Here is a 21,566-nt window from a genome sequence, read left to right as displayed (position 1 = left end):
ATTACTTCGTGCGAAAATTAGTAGATAATGAATGAATGTAATGATATGTTAATAATATGATATATAATATGAATGAAATGATGACCCCTATATTTAAATGGATAGGCCTAGTGAATTTTATATAGTGAAAATATGAATATGTTTACGAAGAAAGAAAGAAAAAAAAATCTCTCGCGTTTTGACTTCCACACCAGTGCATTCATCCAACCGAGTTTGCTACTTGGATAGTAAATTATAGTTGGGAATTGTGTGTTACTTTGCATTTATGTACCTCCTAACAACAGCCCCAGATCTTAAGCCTTTCAATAGATAGAGTAGCATCATGTGGGAATTACTTCTAAAGGTTGACAGAAATGATAATTAAGAAAACCAACTGCTATATCCTGTGATCATCGAAAAGTACAGGTTTCGGTCATTTGTACCTTTAGCATTCATTGCCTCTCCGAGATTTTGTTTTTTTGTTGCTTACCTTATTTATTTATTGTGCAGTGTTCATATAACTCAGTTCGGACTATCCGATTAAATTAACTGCTACTAAATTTAGCGTACCCGGACGTCGACCCCTAGTCCCCTTAAGTATTTTCATGTCTTTTCTTAGTTTAATTAGATGAGGGAAATTAACGACGTCCCAGACGGTGGCATGTCTGCGCTGGGTAGCCATCGGTGAAATTTGGTTATTGAAATCACCGATCCAAAATTCAGTTTATTTATTTAATTTTTTTTAATTTTGGCAAATCACTAATTAGGGATACCTTAGCTATTACTCTAATTTCATCCCTATTCTGGAATCTTCTAGTTTCCAAGAGGTCGGATGATTTTTTTTTTTTTCTTGAAATTCTAAATTAGCGCCTTCTCTAACCTTCCGGACGATTTCCGGGAACCTGCTGGTTTGGGCCGGATACGGGGATCGGATTTCAATCTTACAACCAAATTCTTGTGGGATTGGGATCTGATGGACACAGAACTTGCATCCTTGGCAGCAGGGCGTTCCTTGAGTCTACGTATTTGAGTAGACCGCCCTTTTGGCATGTTAAGAATATTTTGGCTATGGATTTGTTGAGATAGAAATTCGACTTTTGTCTTTGTAGCGTTAGTTATTTCTCACTTAAGTCTTTGGCGCCACTATTCTTCGTCTTCCTTCTTCTCTATCTCTCTCTGTCTTCATTACTTCGAGATTTTTTTTTTAATTTTTCAACCTTGCCCCCCCCCCCCCGATTTCTGAAACTCATAAAAATGTACAATATTCCATATCACTTATTTCGATCGTATGTACTAACTGAGACATCGAGGGATGCAATTCGTGGAGGTATTGCAGCACATCTCGGGACCATTTTCGCGATATTCAATCCACCACTGGAGAAATTGATGGGAAGGTACACTATGCTTTTAGATTCCTAGAGACCTTTGTTATTCATTGATCATACAACTTATATCAAATGGATTACTGATTTCTGGTTTTTATTTCTATTGATTGGTCATATAGTGTGTATGTATTAATAGTTTGGGCCCACTAGTTTCGAATAACATTGATTTTTTTTTTGTTGTATATACATCTATATATATGTACTTACATAGTTTTAAAAGTTACGTGCCTGCTCTATTTGTTGCATTTTCCACTTCTTATGTCAACTTATTAAATAACACCAACATTTTTTTTTTTTCATATACGCGGATCTTTAGTAAATTGAAAATGATTATTGATTATCGGGTTTATACATATAAAATATAATGTTGCAACCTTATGAAGGAAAAAGGTGAATTTTGATAGTCAGGGTTTTGTTTTGTCTTTGAGCCAAATAAATATAAATATTTATAAAATATGAATACTTGTCGAATATGAACGGTTATGTAGAAGTTAAACGTCGACGAAATATTAAGATAGATATTAAAGTGAAATTTATTGTATTGATTAATATGAATACATATATGTATATATATGCGAGTATGTATGTAATGGGCTCGATATTTACCCTGGTCTTGTTAGGTTGCCATAGATTTTGACACCCGGTATTAACCAACTATTTGTGATATATAGTATTACCGCGTAAATTGTCATAAATTACTTTTTGTTGAGTTGTTATTAATTTCTGTAACTATTAAAGTGGAATATAATGTTAAATACTGCATGTGAATAAACAAGTAGCGGGTCGTAAGATAAATAAGAATAACCCTAATCCTTACCCAAATTTACTTTGCGAGTGAAATTAGCAACCTACGAAACAGTGCGCCCCTTCAACGACTTTTTCCATCAGTAAAACATGGAACAAATCCTTCCCCTGCGATCGGACACCAAACTATTCAATATTTAGAATCTTTTGACTACAAGATCTATACTAGGGAAAAATTTAGTGATCTTAAATTCAACGAACTGAAATCTGTTTAATAAGTTAATGCGAATACCGGAATATGGAAATATGTTCCCAATATCTGTGACTGGATTTGATAAGTTTTCCTTAATATTGACAAACTTTGAAATTTTAGATAAAGTGCGTCGAGTGACGAAATGAGAAATATAAATATATATATATGATATGAAGCGACTATTTGTCTATAGCTAAAACAAAAACTATTAAATACTCTCATGGACACAAATCACAGTGCGTAAAGAGAGTTGAAAAAAGGAGTTATTATCGACGTGAGAACAAAGACTCATAAAATTGTCGAAATATCTCCTCTTGGGACAGAGACCTAATAAAATGTTACTAAAGTGTTTTTTTTTTTAAGGATGATTAACCAATTATATTTTTTTTTTCCTTTCTTTTCCGCAACGATATATATATATATAGATTCATTACACTGAATCCTAAATGTATTGATCTTTGAATTTTTTTTATTTTTGTCTTTCATTTTTTTTTTTTGTCAAATTCTCTTTTATGTAATTCAACTTTTAATATATATATAGGAAGATAAATGTGTTATTTGGTCTTGATAAAATTAGCGAATTTCTATGCATGTTAATGAAACATTCTTTCCATGTATTAAATTTTTTCCCTGTTATGTCCAACTAAATTTTGCTTTTATTGAAATGTAATAAATGTATATAGTAATGTAGTTAGGTTAGTTTAATTTAACTAAATACAACCCGAAGTATACATTGTCCTGTATGAATGTGTGTGTGAGTGAAATGTAGGTTTAGTATTAAGTGCATCCATTATTTTGACATATATGTGTGATTTAATATAATTAATGGTAGTTATCAATTAAACTCATTGAATGTTAATACTAACTTAAGTTGGCTCTATGAAGGAAGTAAAAAGGACTGAAGTAGCCTGAACGAATGATCATCATGAGAGAACTGTGAAAGTCAAAATCTTCGACACATATGTGATACTCTGATTTTTTTTTTTCCTGTGGTCGTTTCTAACATGCCATCAACTTCGTCGTTCATTTTTCAAATATTGAGTATTAGTCTAGAACTTCTGGAAATATTGAAAAAACGGTAAACTTAAACTTTCTCATCTATCTCCGAGCTAGATTGGGATAATTTGGTAGTTTGGGTTAAATGGATCTAGATCGGGGATGTATGGGTTAACATGTGTCTACCGTTGATCACCTTAATACCAGACATTCACCCAATAGCTATTGGAAATGATCACAATTAGATAATTATTCACTTTCCTTTACCATATTCCTTAAAATATCTAGTAACAGCTTCCCCTTTATCACCTTCTTACTTTACATCTTTCCTCTTCTATCTTCTTTTTCTTTTCTTCATCTTCTTCTTCTATTTTTAATAAAACTGGAAGGGGGGTCGTGACTGGGAATTCTATATGTAATAAACACGGTCATGTATTTATTTATTTTATTTTATTTTATTTAGAAGTCCGATAAAAATTTTCTCGTTGCAATCGAACCTAGTATGTTCGAAATAAGAAATGGAAATTATATTCCAATGTAATTAGGCATAAGCTGATAGCTTCATGAACATCCCCACCAGGGGTGAAGGGTTCCCACTCACGACTTATTTCTGTGCATCACTTTTGTTGCAGATTTTTTTTTTTTTCCAATCAGTTGTAGATTGACGCGCAGCGACAGGATTCGTTGTTATGGCAACGGTGGTTGGCTGTGGCAACGGCCCCATATGCCAGTTTTAGAATGGCGACACGTGACAAGACTGTTGCCATGGTAACGCATGTTTGCTGTGGTAACGGATCTGAAAATGCTTATTGAATAATACCAGTTATCATGCCAATCAGTTTGAATTGGTGAACCGCGACAAGAATGGTTGTCATGGCAACGCTTGTTCCCATGGCAACGGATCTCCGTTTAAATGGCGACCGATAGATTTGAAATTTTTTAAGAATGTTAAAGAGTGAGGTTGAAGGCATGTTGAATTGATTACAACATTGAAATTAATACGAGAAATTTTATAGTGAAACAAGTAGAGTCGTTGGCTACTTTGTCATTTTTGTTTCCTTTTCTAAGGGGGAAAAAGAGAAGGAGTGTCAAAATTTTTCTAAAATAGAACTAAACGCTAGAAGGGTGTCAAGGAAGGAAAGAGAATGGGAGTCCTTTAATTTATGAATAATACTTGTCTGGATAGCGAATAAGTATTTTATAGTATATGTGTATTTCTGATATATATATCTTGTCTTTTGTAAAGTGTAAAGTGTCTCAAAACTATGGCAACAAAAAAGGTTGTTGTGTCACAGGACGAGTGTGATGTCACGTGCACTCAATGCACATTAAACGAAAAAGAGAAAAGATCTCGCGCCCCGCGGAGACTTATAAGATGTACCGGTTGTGGACTAAAATGGATCCACTTTGCTTGCTCCAATTTGGACGATACTGCTGAAAATGCAGAAAAAGTTCAAACCGGCGAAATAGAAAAATATTGTGAGGACTGTGAAAAGGACCGAGGCCAAATATCTCCAGCGGAGATATCTGACCTCGACGATGAGGAAAAGAGTGGAAATCAAAGTGATTCTCGGGATCAGACGGCAAACCCGAAGGAAGGAATGTCATCTGGAGGGTCTGATACGTCTGCATTAATTCGCCAGATGATGGAGATGATGAACGAAAGATTCACTAACATGGAACAAAATAATACAGAAATGAGGCGTGAGAATACAGAAATGAGGCGTGAGATAAATGAAAAGTTAGACCAGAATAGTGAAAACTTAAGGCGTGAAATAAATGAGAAGTTTGATACCTCGAAACGAGAGACCGACGCTCGATTCGAGGTATTAAACAATAAAATTGACCAGATCTGTTTAGACTTTGCTTCTTCGATGAGCAAATTGAAAGAGCAAACATCTACTGAACTGGAGCAGGTTAGATACCGGGCCCAACAGTCCACCGAGCAGCTCAGAGACGAAACAAATGAGAAATTCAATGAAATAGATATAAGGTTTGAGAGTACAAACAAAAGATTTGGTGACATCGAACAAAAAGTTGAACAGCAGCAGGCTGAAATAAGTAGATTGAATGTTGTAATATCCGACCTATCAATAGAATCTAAACTAGAGTCGGTTGACCAAAGAATTAGTCGAATTCAAACCGAAGTAGACAGTATTAAGGGGAATATTACTAAATTGCAAATCGCCAAGTCTGATATTTCCTATCCTTTTCCTGATGGCGATTCTCCAGGGAAAATTCTCCCCGAAACAAGTAACGTCCTCCCGGGTAAGAGTCAAGTGTTGCCTGATGCACGGGACACAGCAATGTATTGCCCCCCGCATCAGCCAACCTCGAAATCATGGTTGAGTAATTTTGATGTACCGATGCAGTCGAGTGTTGTGACTACAACAGTCACTAGCGTAAATGCTCACTCTACCTTTGGAATGGTACAATCGTACAGCGTGCTGCCAGGAGGGGAAAGGAGACGTGCCGGACCGTCGGTTACTACCGTGGTGGGTCCTAAGTTTGAACCTTACATGGTCAACACAAATTACAAAACCTCTCTTGGTCATATGGGAGCGTTCAGTTCAGTGACCACTCCGTCGGTGGCAAATCCGGTGACAACCCCAACTGCTCAGGATAACGCGTTGATTCCACTGGATTCTTTTCCTGCCCCGCATAGTATGAGCTCTAAAGTTTCCCTCCGGGATATTGAACGTTTTCCCACTTTCGATGGGAACATTACTAACGGGTTACCTCGAGTTTTCCTGCGGAGACTGCAGCAATATTTAGACATGTATAAACTTACTGATGGGGAACGCCTGCAGATAGTTGAAAAATGTTTGATCGCCGCTTCGGGCGCATGGTTTGCTTCGGTTAAATACCAAATCCGAACGTTTAGTGATTTTTTGATTCTTTTTAAAGAAGAATATTGTAATGAGCACATCGAACGGCTCCAAAAGAGAAACTTACAATCACTCCGGTATGATCGCTCCAAGTATGGGTCCCTCTTGGACTATGCTTGGAAAATTATCGAACTATATTATCAGATAGCTGAACATCCCTCTCAGGCTGAACTTGTAGATATTATAGTTAACGCTCTTCCACCCGATGAGTCCCGGGCCATAGCGTCCCACTTGTGCCAAACGGTGCGAGAAGTCACCTCACGTTTAGCTGCCTTGTGCGGTAAGGAAGTTGGTGGTCCACCAAAACGATACTTCGCCCGACAGGCAAAAATTCTAAAACCGACGAAGACGAAGGTAACGGCAAGTTGCCAGACAGATTTCCTGAGTTATACCCAAGCTGGATCTCGTTATCCTAGTGGGTACGGCTCAGAAAACAACAATAATGGCCGGCGACTATTTAGGAATCGGCCCATGTTCAACAATCGCCGGAGTTATCGTCCCTATGACCGTACCAACATGGCATCGAACCCGGATAGGGGCGATAACACCAGGAGGAATTTTAACAGGGCGTACGGAAGAAGGGAGAACGGTAATAGTCAGAATAATAGTAACAATAATGTAAATCGACCCCAGAATTCAGTCCCTTCGCAAGTGCGTGGTAACGGTGAGCCTAGAACAATATTAAATGGGAGTGATAGTCGCGAAACGGCGGTAAAGTCGACAAACTAACGCCGCAGTTACCTGATGAAATGGGGGAGGATAACTGCGGGTACATACACCCCATTAACTACAAAACGCAATATCCTAATAATAATAAATCCGAGTTTCAGATACAAGAATACCCCTCATCGAATTCCTTAGAATTTATAATAAAATTCGTAATCGATGAAGAGCCATTTGCGGTGGGGGAAGAGCGTTATTTCTCGGCATCTCCCAGCCTAAAAGGAAGTATCGGTGGCGTTGAACTTGTTGCTACCATTGATAGTGGTTCAGAGCTCTGCCTAATGGACTGGGAGGTGTGGAGAGGATTGAAACAGCGCTTCCCTTCTGCAAAATTAAGGCCGTACACGGGTCTTACACTGGGTGCATTTGCTGGGAAGGAAAGTTTTTCAGTTCAAGGGGTTCAAAATTTCAATCTTAATATTCAAGACCATATTTTTGAAATAGCTATTTTTGTTATTAAGTACTTGCGAACGGATTTAATCTTGGGTTGCCCATTCTTAGATAAGTTCCATTGTATCATCGACCGTGAAAAGAAAGAAATTCGTATGAAAGATAGTCTCGGGAATGCAGTTACTGTTTCAACTAATAAACCAAATGTAATGTTAGTGGGAATACAGGAAAGAGAGATTGCAATCGGTGAGTCAGGGCGGCCAGTGATGGATCAGCCCATGCTTGACCCCAGGTTTATCTGTCAAGCTGCCTGTGTAGCGACACCTCTCAATGGGGGAGAGGTTAACAGGGACGATCAGCTGGATCCATTCCTGAATGCCGAATGCAATGTCTCTCCACAAGACATCGACACTTACATTACTACTCGGGATGATTTACCACCACCAATTAGATCAGGTCTCCGTAAACTATTATTACAGTACAGATCTCTCTTCTCCGAGTACCCACGTCGTGTTAATGCGCCTCCATACAAAATTCAACTAAAAGATAACGAACCAGTTGTGGGACCTTGCTATTCTGTCCCACAAGCAATGCAACCCGAGTTTGAGGCCGAATTAAATAAATGGTTACGGTTAGGAATTGCTATAGAACAGATGTCCCCATACAGAAATCCTATTCATGTTGTCAGAAAGGCCTCTGGGGGCGTACGTCCCGTTTTGGACCTCAGGGCTACCAACTCAAAAATTATTTCTCCACAAGCACAGGTTGAACCGATAGACGATTTATTACATCGTGTTTCACAAGCCACTTGGTTCTCATCTTTTGATGCGTCTAGTGCCTATTATGGGATCAGTTTACACAAAGAATCATATCAATGTACTAGCTTTGTGTATAAAGGAAGGCAATATTGCCTTACCGTTTTGCCACAGGGATTGAAGAGCAGTCCTGCTGTTTTTCAATCCGTTATGACTAATTTTTTCAACGACTCAACTCGTTCTTTTGTAGTTTTATACCTTGATGATGTTATGGTAAAATCGGTCACGGAAGAAGAACACTTATCTCATTTAGAAAGAACCTTTGAAATTTTCAAGAGGGCAAATTTTTCCTTAAATTTTCAAAAATGTAAGTTCTTCGCACGGGAGATAAAATTTTTAGGTCATATCATTAGTGGCAAAACGATAAGGGTCGACCCTAAATTAAACGAACCCATTCGTTGTTTCCCGGTTCCGAAATCAAAGAAGGCATTACAAAAGTTCCTAGGCCTCATAGGGTGGAGGAGAAAGTTCGTACCAAACTTTTCTGGACTTACCGCTAAATTATATCAACTACTAAAAAAGGATCAAAAATTCGCATGGAACGATGAAGCATTGGAAACTTTCCATAAGTTAAAAGAGCTTATTAGCAATCCGCCTGCTCTAAGTCAGCCAGATTTCTCCTTGCCATTTCACATACACAGTGATGCGTGTATGGAAAATCTGGCTGGCTATCTTGCACAATATCCCGCAGGTCAAGAAGATCCTAATGTCATCGGATATGCTAGTCGACGGGTAAAGCCTTACGAATTGTCTCTGTCGATCTCTCAGTTAGAACTACTGTCCGTTCTGTTCCTATGTGAGCACTTTGAACAATATATTATGGGTCGTATCACGTATGTTCATACCGACAATGCAGCAGTTACTCATGCTTTCACTCAGAAGAACCTTGAACCAAGAACCACCAGGATCCTACTTAAATTACAAAAATTTGACTTAACATTTCAGCACTGTCCAGGCCGCGAGAACAATATCGCCGATACACTTAGTAGGTATCCGCCCGAGGTATTGCTTGAACCCGAAACCCATTATGTGCATTTCCTAACGAAAACACAATATGCTGACATTGATTTAAATCATATCAAGAAAAATCAAGAAACGGATGAATTATGTCAAACGTTCTTAAGGCAATTTGAAAATAGTGGTAATCAGAATAGAATCGCAATGCATTGTGGGTTAATGTACATAAAACCGTTGCGAGTTCAAAAATGGCTTTTAGTAATACCTCAGGCTTGTATTCACCAAATTATCAGTATTGTTCACTCCACAGGTCATTTTGGAGTTCAAAAATGTTATCGCTTTTGTCGCGCAATCTTTTATTGGAAAAATCAAAAAGCTACCATAAAAAATTTCATCCGAAACTGTATCCAATGTGCGGAAACAAAGTTCGCAAACCGAACCATAGCTCAGCAAGAATATCACATAAGAGCAAATGTACCCCATGAGACTCTGGGGGTGGACCTTATTGGGAAATTACCACCTAGCCAGGGATACTATTATATTTTATCACTAATAGATATTTACTCTCGTTTTGTTACTTTTCTTCCGCTCAGAAAAGCACATACTAAAGAAATAATAACGGTACTAGAGAGAAGATATTTTCACCTTTTACCATATCCTCAAGAATTCTTAAGCGACAGGGGCCCACAGTTCCAGTCCAAACTGTGGCAGGATTTCTGTGCTAAGTATAAAATTAAACACAAGAAAACAGCTAGCTATTCTCCTCAGGGTAACAGCATAACAGAGCGCAGCCATAAAGAGCTCAATAGGTTAGTTCGGTTATGGTGTAATGAAGATCAAACCACCTGGTATAGATATCTTGTAAAAATACAGGACCTTCTTAATAATTCTTATTGCTCAAGTATTGGTTGCACGCCGGCGGAACGCTTTCTGAGTTACTCTGCTGTTGACAACTACCGGAAGGTGTTCCCATGGCCAAAACAATTAGATTCCGTTGAAAATAGGTTTAAATTTACGGAGATAGATATAAATTCACGAAATTCTAGTAAACGGTCAACACATTCTGTTACTCTGGAAGAAGGTCAATTAGTAATGCTGAAATTACACAACTTATCGTCAATAATAAAGCAGGAATCCGCCAAATGGATGAAAATTTTCACTGGCCCGTTTATCGTGAAAAAATTATTAAAAAACTGCGCTGTTTTGTATAATCTCAAAGGTGAAAGTATCGGAACTCACAATTTCCGAAATTTAAAGATTTTCAATTGTACAGAAGATAAACGTAGTGAATTACTTGCGCAATACCCCAAGTAGATATAATATACTGTCCTAGAGTGACTGGTAACGTTTGAATGGGATGAATGAGTGTGTTAACTTAACAAGCATCATTAGTTGGTATTCCCAATTAGCAAAATTTTGTTATTCTAACAAAATTTTGTTAATGGGCCGGGGAAAACTGTAATATACCATTACAGTTGAAAGTAATGGCAATTTTTTTTTACGCACCCTGTACCTAGCAATTTTTTTTTAATTCAATTTCGGTTTAGTTACACAATTTACTTACTCTCTTTACTTCGAATTAAATATAATAAACCCAAAGGTTTTGTTAGTAACCATATTCCCACTGTATAATATATTTATTTATATTTTGATTGAGTGTAAATCCCATTTACGGATATATAACTTGAATAGTTACAAGGTTTACCATTCTGACGTCATACCAAAACATAGTTCCGTTATTGGATATAAATCTCCTTAATTTCAGACCAATGTAGATTTTGGCCAGGTACCTAATCTTTCCCTCACCCCCTCTCACTAGTCCATAGTCACTTTCAGATCCGGTTATATCTGGATTTGCCAAATTTCCATTCGCTTTGTAATTTCCGCGGCTAAAGTTTTCTTTCTGATTGGAGGAATTCTCTTACCTCTGGCTTTTTCGGCGCAATGTTATCAGAATAATAGAAGACACCTTACGATACGCAGCTTATATTTTCGCCTACCTATCTGCGTTAAAAGAACTAGGATTTTAATAGAATTCAGGTAAAAATATGATTTAATTTCATAATTGAACACTGAAGGCTGTGTAGGAGCCCCCAAAACAGTGAAAAAAGCTACATTTTCCGTAAAGAAACAATAAGTTAGTGAAGCATCCAGTTCTGTTTTTCTAGGAAGCCATGTTTGCTGCCCAGCTATAATAGCAGAAGTGAAAGAGTGACTTTATTTTTTTTGTTATTCCAAATTCAATTAGGGATTAGGGACATTACGACCTGATTAGTGCATGTTGGTCGTGTATACAGTAAATGTGATTTATCATTATTTATTTCGTAATTGCATGTATGTAGTAGGTTTGATAGTACTGTAAATAATCATAATGGCAGCTTAAGTTAGTTCAAAAGGGCTCCTATCCCCTTTTCCAAATTGAACCAGTTCTAGCGGGGGAATGGGTTAGTTATTGTTCGTTTTAGGGCCTTTTCCCCTTTCAGGGGAAGGGTCCCTCCATAAACCTCGTTAAGGTGCCCCCCGGGCATCAATTTTTGGCAATCATTATGTAAACAATTGGTCAGGTCAATTAGACCTAGTGTTACCTTTCTCATTTTTGACCCCCTTTAAATTAAATAGAGCCGACTGTATATATATCGACGAGGGAGTAATGTATTCTAAATCTAATGTGTTAGGTTATTTTCGTCAACGTGCATGTAACTAAATGGTGCATGTTTAGTTTAGTTAGTTGTCTTTATGTATAGTACTAACAGTGGTGTATGTAGTTAGTAGTTTTGTGTGAGTGTGTGAATTTTCGATTTGGACAGTGTATAAATATGCTTTAATTTAGTACCATTTTGCTAACATAAATAAACCAGAGTAAATATTAAATTTCTGATTAATAAGTACAAGTATAGATTTCAGTACACGGTAAATTATGCCTCCACTACAGCGCCACAGCGTCCGGTTTCGGTACTCAATAGTTTGTTGACAGTACGACATCGCATGACTTAGTGATTTAGATTGTTTGATTTTGGACAGTTATTCTCAAATTACTTCCCGTGGACATGGTTTTCGGTTCGGATGAGTATACCTTCGTATAAAATAGCATGAGATCTTACTGTACTGAAAATTTTAGCTTGCTAGGTCCAGTAGTTAATGAATAATCCGCTGAAATAAAGAACACCTATTTTCTTAATAGAAGTAAAGTCCATATGCTGTTACTGTTCGTTTAAAAATGTAGGATTAAATTCTCTTTTCCCGTGGCTGTAGAAAATTCCATTGTTGCTTCAGTTTTATCAACAAATCAGAAATAGATTAATCGTTGACAATTTAACTTTCCGTAAATCCATGTATGATTTTTTTTTAAACCTGCAAGGTAAATACAATTTGGGTGCTTCGAAATAAAGAGTACGTGGTTCGATGAATGTGATCGTGTGGTGGTTTGAGCGTGATAGATTGTGATAGTTATATATATATATATTTATTACTGCGTAACGTAAATATGTGTATGGCCTGCGTGTAAAATGTACGAAATAGGGTGTTTATAAAATATTACTTCGTGCGAAAATTAGTAGATAATGAATGAATGTAATGATATGTTAATAATATGATATATAATATGAATGAAATGATGACCCCTATATTTAAATGGATAGGCCTAGTGAATTTTATATAGTGAAAATATGAATATGTTTACGAAGAAAGAAAGAAAAAAAAATCTCTCGCGTTTTGACTTCCACACCAGTGCATTCATCCAACCGAGTTTGCTACTTGGATAGTAAATTATAGTTGGGAATTGTGTGTTACTTTGCATTTATGTACCTCCTAACAACAGCCCCAGATCTTAAGCCTTTCAATAGATAGAGTAGCATCATGTGGGAATTACTTCTAAAGGTTGACAGAAATGATAATTAAGAAAACCAACTGCTATATCCTGTGATCATCGAAAAGTACAGGTTTCGGTCATTTGTACCTTTAGCATTCATTGCCTCTCCGAGATTTTTTTTTTTTGTTGCTTACCTTATTTATTTATTGTGCAGTGTTCATATAACTCAGTTCGGACTATCCGATTAAATTAACTGCTACTAAATTTAGCGTACCCGGACGTCGACCCCTAGTCCCCTTAAGTATTTTCATGTCTTTTCTTAGTTTAATTAGATGAGGGAAATTAACGACGTCCCAGACGGTGGCATGTCTGCGCTGGGTAGCCATCGGTGAAATTTGGTTATTGAAATCACCGATCCAAAATTCAGTTTATTTATTTAATTTTTTTTAATTTTGGCAAATCACTAATTAGGGATACCTTAGCTATTACTCTAATTTCATCCCTATTCTGGAATCTTCTAGTTTCCAAGAGGTCGGATGATTTTTTTTTTTTCTTGAAATTCTAAATTAGCGCCTTCTCTAACCTTCCGGACGATTTCCGGGAACCTGCTGGTTTGGGCCGGATACGGGGATCGGATTTCAATCTTACAACCAAATTCTTGTGGGATTGGGATCTGATGGACACAGAACTTGCATCCTTGGCAGCAGGGCGTTCCTTGAGTCTACGTATTTGAGTAGACCGCCCTTTTGGCATGTTAAGAATATTTTGGCTATGGATTTGTTGAGATAGAAATTCGACTTTTGTCTTTGTAGCGTTAGTTATTTCTCACTTAAGTCTTTGGCGCCACTATTCTTCGTCTTCCTTCTTCTCTATCTCTCTCTGTCTTCATTACTTCGAGATTTTTTTTTTAATTTTTCAACCTTGCCCCCCCCCCCCGATTTCTGAAACTCATAAAAATGTACAATATTCCATATCACTTATTTCGATCGTATGTACTAACTGAGACATCGAGGGATGCAATTCGTGGAGGTATTGCAGCACATCTCGGGACCATTTTCGCGATATTCAATCCACCACTGGAGAAATTGATGGGAAGGTACACTATGCTTTTAGATTCCTAGAGACCTTTGTTATTCATTGATCATACAACTTATATCAAATGGATTACTGATTTCTGGTTTTTATTTCTATTGATTGGTCATATAGTGTGTATGTATTAATAGTTTGGGCCCACTAGTTTCGAATAACATTGATTTTTTTTTTGTTGTATATACATCTATATATATGTACTTACATAGTTTTAAAAGTTACGTGCCTGCTCTATTTGTTGCATTTTCCACTTCTTATGTCAACTTATTAAATAACACCAACATTTTTTTTTTTTTCATATACGCGGATCTTTAGTAAATTGAAAATGATTATTGATTATCGGGTTTATACATATAAAATATAATGTTGCAACCTTATGAAGGAAAAAGGTGAATTTTGATAGTCAGGGTTTTGTTTTGTCTTTGAGCCAAATAAATATAAATATTTATAAAATATGAATACTTGTCGAATATGAACGGTTATGTAGAAGTTAAACGTCGACGAAATATTAAGATAGATATTAAAGTGAAATTTATTGTATTGATTAATATGAATACATATATGTATATATATGCGAGTATGTATGTAATGGGCTCGATATTTACCCTGGTCTTGTTAGGTTGCCATAGATTTTGACACCCGGTATTAACCAACTATTTGTGATATATAGTATTACCGCGTAAATTGTCATAAATTACTTTTTGTTGAGTTGTTATTAATTTCTGTAACTATTAAAGTGGAATATAATGTTAAATACTGCATGTGAATAAACAAGTAGCGGGTCGTAAGATAAATAAGAATAACCCTAATCCTTACCCAAATTTACTTTGCGAGTGAAATTAGCAACCTACGAAACAGTGCGCCCCTTCAACGACTTTTTCCATCAGTAAAACATGGAACAAATCCTTCCCCTGCGATCGGACACCAAACTATTCAATATTTAGAATCTTTTGACTACAAGATCTATACTAGGGAAAAATTTAGTGATCTTAAATTCAACGAACTGAAATCTGTTTAATAAGTTAATGCGAATACCGGAATATGGAAATATGTTCCCAATATCTGTGACTGGATTTGATAAGTTTTCCTTAATATTGACAAACTTTGAAATTTTAGATAAAGTGCGTCGAGTGACGAAATGAGAAATATAAATATATATATATGATATGAAGCGACTATTTGTCTATAGCTAAAACAAAAACTATTAAATACTCTCATGGACACAAATCACAGTGCGTAAAGAGAGTTGAAAAAAGGAGTTATTATCGACGTGAGAACAAAGACTCATAAAATTGTCGAAATATCTCCTCTTGGGACAGAGACCTAATAAAATGTTACTAAAGTGTTTTTTTTTTTAAGGATGATTAACCAATTATATTTTTTTTTTCCTTTCTTTTCCGCAACGATATATATATATATAGATTCATTACACTGAATCCTAAATGTATTGATCTTTGAATTTTTTTTATTTTTGTCTTTCATTTTTTTTTTTGTCAAATTCTCTTTTATGTAATTCAACTTTTAATATATATATAGGAAGATAAATGTGTTATTTGGTCTTGATAAAATTAGCGAATTTCTATGCATGTTAATGAAACATTCTTTCCATGTATTAAATTTTTTCCCTGTTATGTCCAACTAAATTTTGCTTTTATTGAAATGTAATAAATGTATATAGTAATGTAGTTAGGTTAGTTTAATTTAACTAAATACAACCCGAAGTATACATTGTCCTGTATGAATGTGTGTGTGAGTGAAATGTAGGTTTAGTATTAAGTGCATCCATTATTTTGACATATATGTGTGATTTAATATAATTAATGGTAGTTATCAATTAAACTCATTGAATGTTAATACTAACTTAAGTTGGCTCTATGAAGGAAGTAAAAAGGACTGAAGTAGCCTGAACGAATGATCATCATGAGAGAACTGTGAAAGTCAAAATCTTCGACACATATGTGATACTCTGATTTTTTTTTTTTCCTGTGGTCGTTTCTAACATGCCATCAACTTCGTCGTTCATTTTTCAAATATTGAGTATTAGTCTAGAACTTCTGGAAATATTGAAAAAACGGTAAACTTAAACTTTCTCATCTATCTCCGAGCTAGATTGGGATAATTTGGTAGTTTGGGTTAAATGGATCTAGATCGGGGATGTATGGGTTAACATGTGTCTACCGTTGATCACCTTAATACCAGACATTCACCCAATAGCTATTGGAAATGATCACAATTAGATAATTATTCACTTTCCTTTACCATATTCCTTAAAATATCTAGTAACAGCTTCCCCTTTATCACCTTCTTACTTTACATCTTTCCTCTTCTATCTTCTTTTTCTTTTCTTCATCTTCTTCTTCTATTTTTAATAAAACTGGAAGGGGGGTCGTGACTGGGAATTCTATATGTAATAAACACGGTCATGTATTTATTTATTTTATTTTATTTTATTTAGAAGTCCGATAAAAATTTTCTCGTTGCAATCGAACCTAGTATGTTCGAAATAAGAAATGGAAATTATATTCCAATGTAATTAGGCATAAGCTGATAGCTTCATGAACATCCCCACCAGGGGTGAAGGGTTCCCACTCACGACTTATTTCTGTGCATCACTTTTGTTGCAGATTTTTTTTTTTCCAATCAGTTGTAGATTGACGCGCAGCGACAGGATTCGTTGTTATGGCAACGGTGGTTGGCTGTGGCAACGGCCCCATATGCCAGTTTTAGAAAAAGCTTTAATAAATAAGGTTCAAAAAACGCCTCTTTTTAGAGCTAGTCACCGAAAATGCAAAAAGGTGGCGCTTTGAAACAACACAGCTTGAAAACTATTCGATCTATGGTAAGCATACGAAAGAAAAATATGAAATCTTTAAGTTTCACGTCCCACAGTTATGCCGGCTAGGCTAAAGGAGACGGTAATGATGAGAAATGAATGAAATGATGGAATGAAGAAAGTGGAAGGAAACGGGAAAATCCCGAGAAAACCTACACACACAGTGTTTGTCCACCAGAAAGTTCACTTGACGCAAGCGGAGATCGAAGTAAGGACCCCATACACCAGATGCACTCTTTCTAAATACCCACATTTCAGAATCCACCGGAATGGGGGCAACTAAATGTATAGAGGAAGTTTGAGTAGGGGAAACACTTCTAAGTACTAATTAGGCACTAATGATAGCATTCAGCTAGGTGATAATTACAAATAATTTCATTTACCTGTTTCTAGTCGAAAATGATTAACATCACTTTTCTCTTACTTGTAAGAGGCAATATTATTTTTGCAAATTATGCAATTACATACAGATTTTATCATAAAAGAAATGTTTTTTATAACATCAAATCTAATTTCGATATTAAAATATAATAATATTTTAGAGGATGTCTTTACAAACTTGCTCCTCTTTAACTTGCTACGAAAATACGTGATATCTTCAAGTTGAGCAAGTAAGTTCTGTTCACACTGACAAGGTACATTCGTGAAGTGTCCCCTCGGGATTCGTGTAAAATTAATTCAAATGTAAAGTTCTCCGCGGCCCAATGTGTCTTATACTAATTTCAGCAGCCCATACCGGTAATTTGCGTATTTATGGGCCTTCGTATGTCCGGAAATCAATCATACGTTACTATAACGCTCGGACACAAAATTGCTTTTAGTTTCTTTAGATGTAACTGGGCATGAATGTGGGCATATGCAAACCAAATTGGATCAAGTTCTGCTTTTCTGACACGGGATACGGACGAAATTTCGCGGCTCAAACATTGTTGCTCAAAGTCCCGTGGGTCAAAGTCTCGCCTAGCCAGAATCTCGCGTGCCCTAAACCTCGTGAGCCAAAATCTTGCTGGGCGAAAACCTTGCGGAATGAAACCGATCCATAAAATTTACCCAATGAGTTTCTTAATATGCAATTCCATATTACAAATAATAATAATAATAATAATAATAATAATAATAATAATAATAATAATGAGAGACATAAGTAACATTTACTTTAGAGATTAGAAGCGTACAGATATTGACGAGTTTAAAATAAAGACATATACATGTAAAGTAAACCCACAATCTCCAATCCTTGGATTTGAGGTCTTGGCTGACTAAACTGAATAAAACAACCGCTAAACTTCATATATGGTTCAGGACCTCAATATAAGAGAAAAGTTTATATGCGACTTTGGTCGGAAATGCTTAATTATGACGATAGAGCTAATTAAAGGTAATTAGTGAAGTTGGTCATATGGTGACTACATCGAATATAAAACAACCGACAAACTTCACAAACCTGTTCAGGATTCCAATACAAGAAAAACATTTATCTTTGACTTTGGTCGGAAACGTTTAATTACGGAGATAGGGCTAATTAGTGGAAATTGCTGTTCCTCTTATTACCTTTAATTAGCCCTATGACCTTAATTGTTTCCGATCAAAGTCGCAGATACACCTTTTTCTTGTAGTCAGGTCCTAAACATGAATACACAGTTTCTATGTTCCGCGTAGTTTAGGCCAAACGAGATTCTGTATCGCGAGATTTTGGCTAAGGAGAGATTTTGGGACGCGAGGTTTTCGGCGGCGATGTTCTAGTCAGGCGAGATATTGGTCCGCCAAGATTTTGTTTCGCAAGGTTCTGGCCAGGTGAGATTTTGGGCGGTGGAGTTTTGGCCAGGCTAGGTTTTGTATTCAAACCTTCTGACACATGTTACCCACCCCGAGAGCCATCTTGGATCCGGCATATTGGATTCAACTGTCGGTTTTTAAAATGGGAATAGGTCAAGTGATACATCAAATTTATGTACAATTTACTCGGAAATTCACTGGTATAGTGAATTTTGTCGTAGCTTTTGTCGTTTGGAAGGTATTGCATGTTAGATCCCTCCAGGCACTTCGCGAATAGACACTGCATAGTAATATTGGTTACGCTTACGTTTTTGCTGTTGACAAATCAAAACAATTTCGAACTGGAAAAACATTGTAAGTATAAACAAACTCTTTACAACATTGGTGTCATAATCTTATTACATTTCTGTGAGTGACTGTCATTACTTCCATGTTATACTATAACAAGGAAGTGTTGTATTTCGGTCAAAATGCCTAATGTAAATCCATATACGACTAGATTTGGGTGAAGACTACCATTTCCGTATTGAAGTCTGTGTGTCTGTATGTATGTACGTTCAGAGAATGTGTTGTTAACGATAAATCACATAGAAGATTACATATACAGAAGGTTGGTCCCCATTTCTGGAAACGATTTTGTGTCCTCTACGCTAGGGCGTAAAGCCGTATTTTCACCAGCGATTGTGCTCGATATGACGACCCTGACTATAAACTATAGCCAGACACCAAATTTTCTATAGGAGTAGGCTTCTATTCAGAGAAATCTGATAAAGTTTGGACCACTCCCCCTTGCAAACTTTTCACAAGCCAGTCAATGTGCGTGGGTGACGGAAGGAAATCAGGTCTTGATGAATGAAGACTTTTGACACTTCAGCACCATACAACTACGGAATATGCTGCCGGTATAATGGCTCCAGAACGTGTTGTTGATAGTATGCTACGTTAATTTTCACATTTCGTGCAACTCTATGCAGGGGAAGTTTCCCTTTATGGCAAGAACCTGCAACGATCATGAAGCCACGGAGTAAACTTTCGAGGCACGTGCGGACCCAATTTTCATGGACTTGGCATCCTTGGGATGATAGTAAATGGCTCGAACCCGCTTGGAGTTCGACAAATACATCCAGGCCTCGTCTAACGTGACCATATATTTCCATTTGTCACCCGCTAAATACTGTTCATAGAGCCGTTTGCAATATACCATGCGTTCCCGGATGTGTTTGGTTGTGAGTGTGTGAACACGTGGCTTATGCTTCACTTGCAGGCGTAAATCCTGACTGATTATCCTCTGCACAGTTTATTTGGATCTTCTAACACTCCTGGCAATGTTTCTTTGTGGTGGCTTATTCTCCTGGGTCACCAGCTCCTGCATTTGTCGAACCACATCCATTGTACGTTTGGGACGGAGGTGTTGTTTTCGTGCCACTATGTGCACACCCGTTTCCTCTGGCTGTGCATTTTTGTTGCGTTTGAGTACATTGGCAATACCCTTCTTGGAAATGGTGAAACCCTTGGACGAACACTGTTTGACAATTGCATTGTAGCTGTATCCGATGTCGGAAAGAGCAGTGATGTACCTCTTCCAGAATGGGATCACTTTCGGAGGCATTTTACACTCGGAGCACTTCACTTCCTGCTATCGAATTCTCCACACAACTGGTTTCTGATTGCTCTGCTGTGCTTACTGTCTGTGCGATTTTTGCGCCCCTGGCGGACGTTCTACTTCGTTTCCATAAATGTGGACGGTACACAACTTTCTATTTGATTCAATATTTGTGAAGTGCCTAACATTTAACATGCAATACCTTGCAAACGGTACAAGCTATAGCAAAACTCACTACACCAATGAATTTTCGAGAAAATTGTACATAAATTTGATGTATCACTTGCATTTATTCCCATTTGAAAAACCGAAAGTTGAATCCAATGTGGCAGTGGGTAGCGTGTGTCAGAGAAGCAGTGCTTGATCCATTTGTTTTGCATATGCCCACATTCATGTCCAGTTACATCTAAAGAAACTAAAAGAAATTGTGTATCCGAGCATTATAGTACTGTATGATTCAATTCCGGATGTATGAAGGCCCATAAATATGCAAATTACCGGTATGGGCTGCTGAAATTAATATGATACACATTGAGTCGCGGAGAACTTTGCATTTGAATCAATTTTATACGAATCCCGAGGGGACACTTCGCGAATGTACCTTGTGAGTGCCTATAAATAAAAGCGCGTGAGTGTAATCTAAGGAATTCATGAAGGAAAATATGAAACTTCAATAGGTGGACTGACTGGAAATGAAATGAAATCTTTAAGTTTTACGTCCCACGGTTATGCCGGTTAGGCTAAAGGAGACGGTGATGATGAGAGATGAGTGAAATGGTGGAATGAAGAAAGTGGGAGGAAACGGGAGAACCCCGAGAAAACCCACGAACACGGTGTTTGTCCACCACAAAGTTCACTTGGCGGAGGCTGGGATCGAACCCGGGGCCCCAAGCACCAGAGGTGAACGCTCTACCACTGAGCCACCGCGCCCCCCCCGTGGACTGACTGGGAATTAAACACAGATGTTTAACCTGACAAAGTTGTTCCTTCTCAGGTAAAAACATATTGTTCCAACACTGTTTCACAGAGCTCCTTTGTTGCTTAAATTGAGGTTTAGTGTTCTCTTCAGGATCGTGCTATATGAGATGTGGGCCTACAAATCCGTGAGATCCAAATCATATGAGTTAACACCGTTCTCCCGCGTCGACGATCCGGATGACTAGTGTACACATCTTTGATATGGGAAATATGGGTTCGATTCCTGGTGTTACCTCATGTGTTTCGGATCCCACTATAATTTGCAGGTCCACGTCTCATATAGACACGCAGCTGAAAGAGACGCTAAACTTTAATTTAACCAACAACGAAACTCTATGAAACAGTATTG

At 37.1% G+C, this 21,566-nt stretch overlaps 1 protein-coding gene across 3 annotated transcripts in view; it reads right to left on the bottom strand.

Annotated features, from left to right (window-relative positions):
• LOC145673717 (L-fucose kinase-like) overlaps nucleotides 1–21,566 on the bottom strand; it is a 147,333-nt gene that overhangs the window by 47,475 nt on the left and 78,292 nt on the right. The window lies entirely within an intron of this gene.

The sequence above is a fragment of the Thermobia domestica genome, chromosome 17 (genome assembly GCF_964235325.1).
Source record: "Thermobia domestica chromosome 17, izTheDome1.hap1.1, whole genome shotgun sequence".
Classification (NCBI taxonomy): Eukaryota; Metazoa; Arthropoda; class Insecta; order Zygentoma; family Lepismatidae; genus Thermobia; species Thermobia domestica.
Note: the sequence above shows the minus strand (reverse complement) of the source record. Positions and strands in the feature narration are given on the sequence as shown.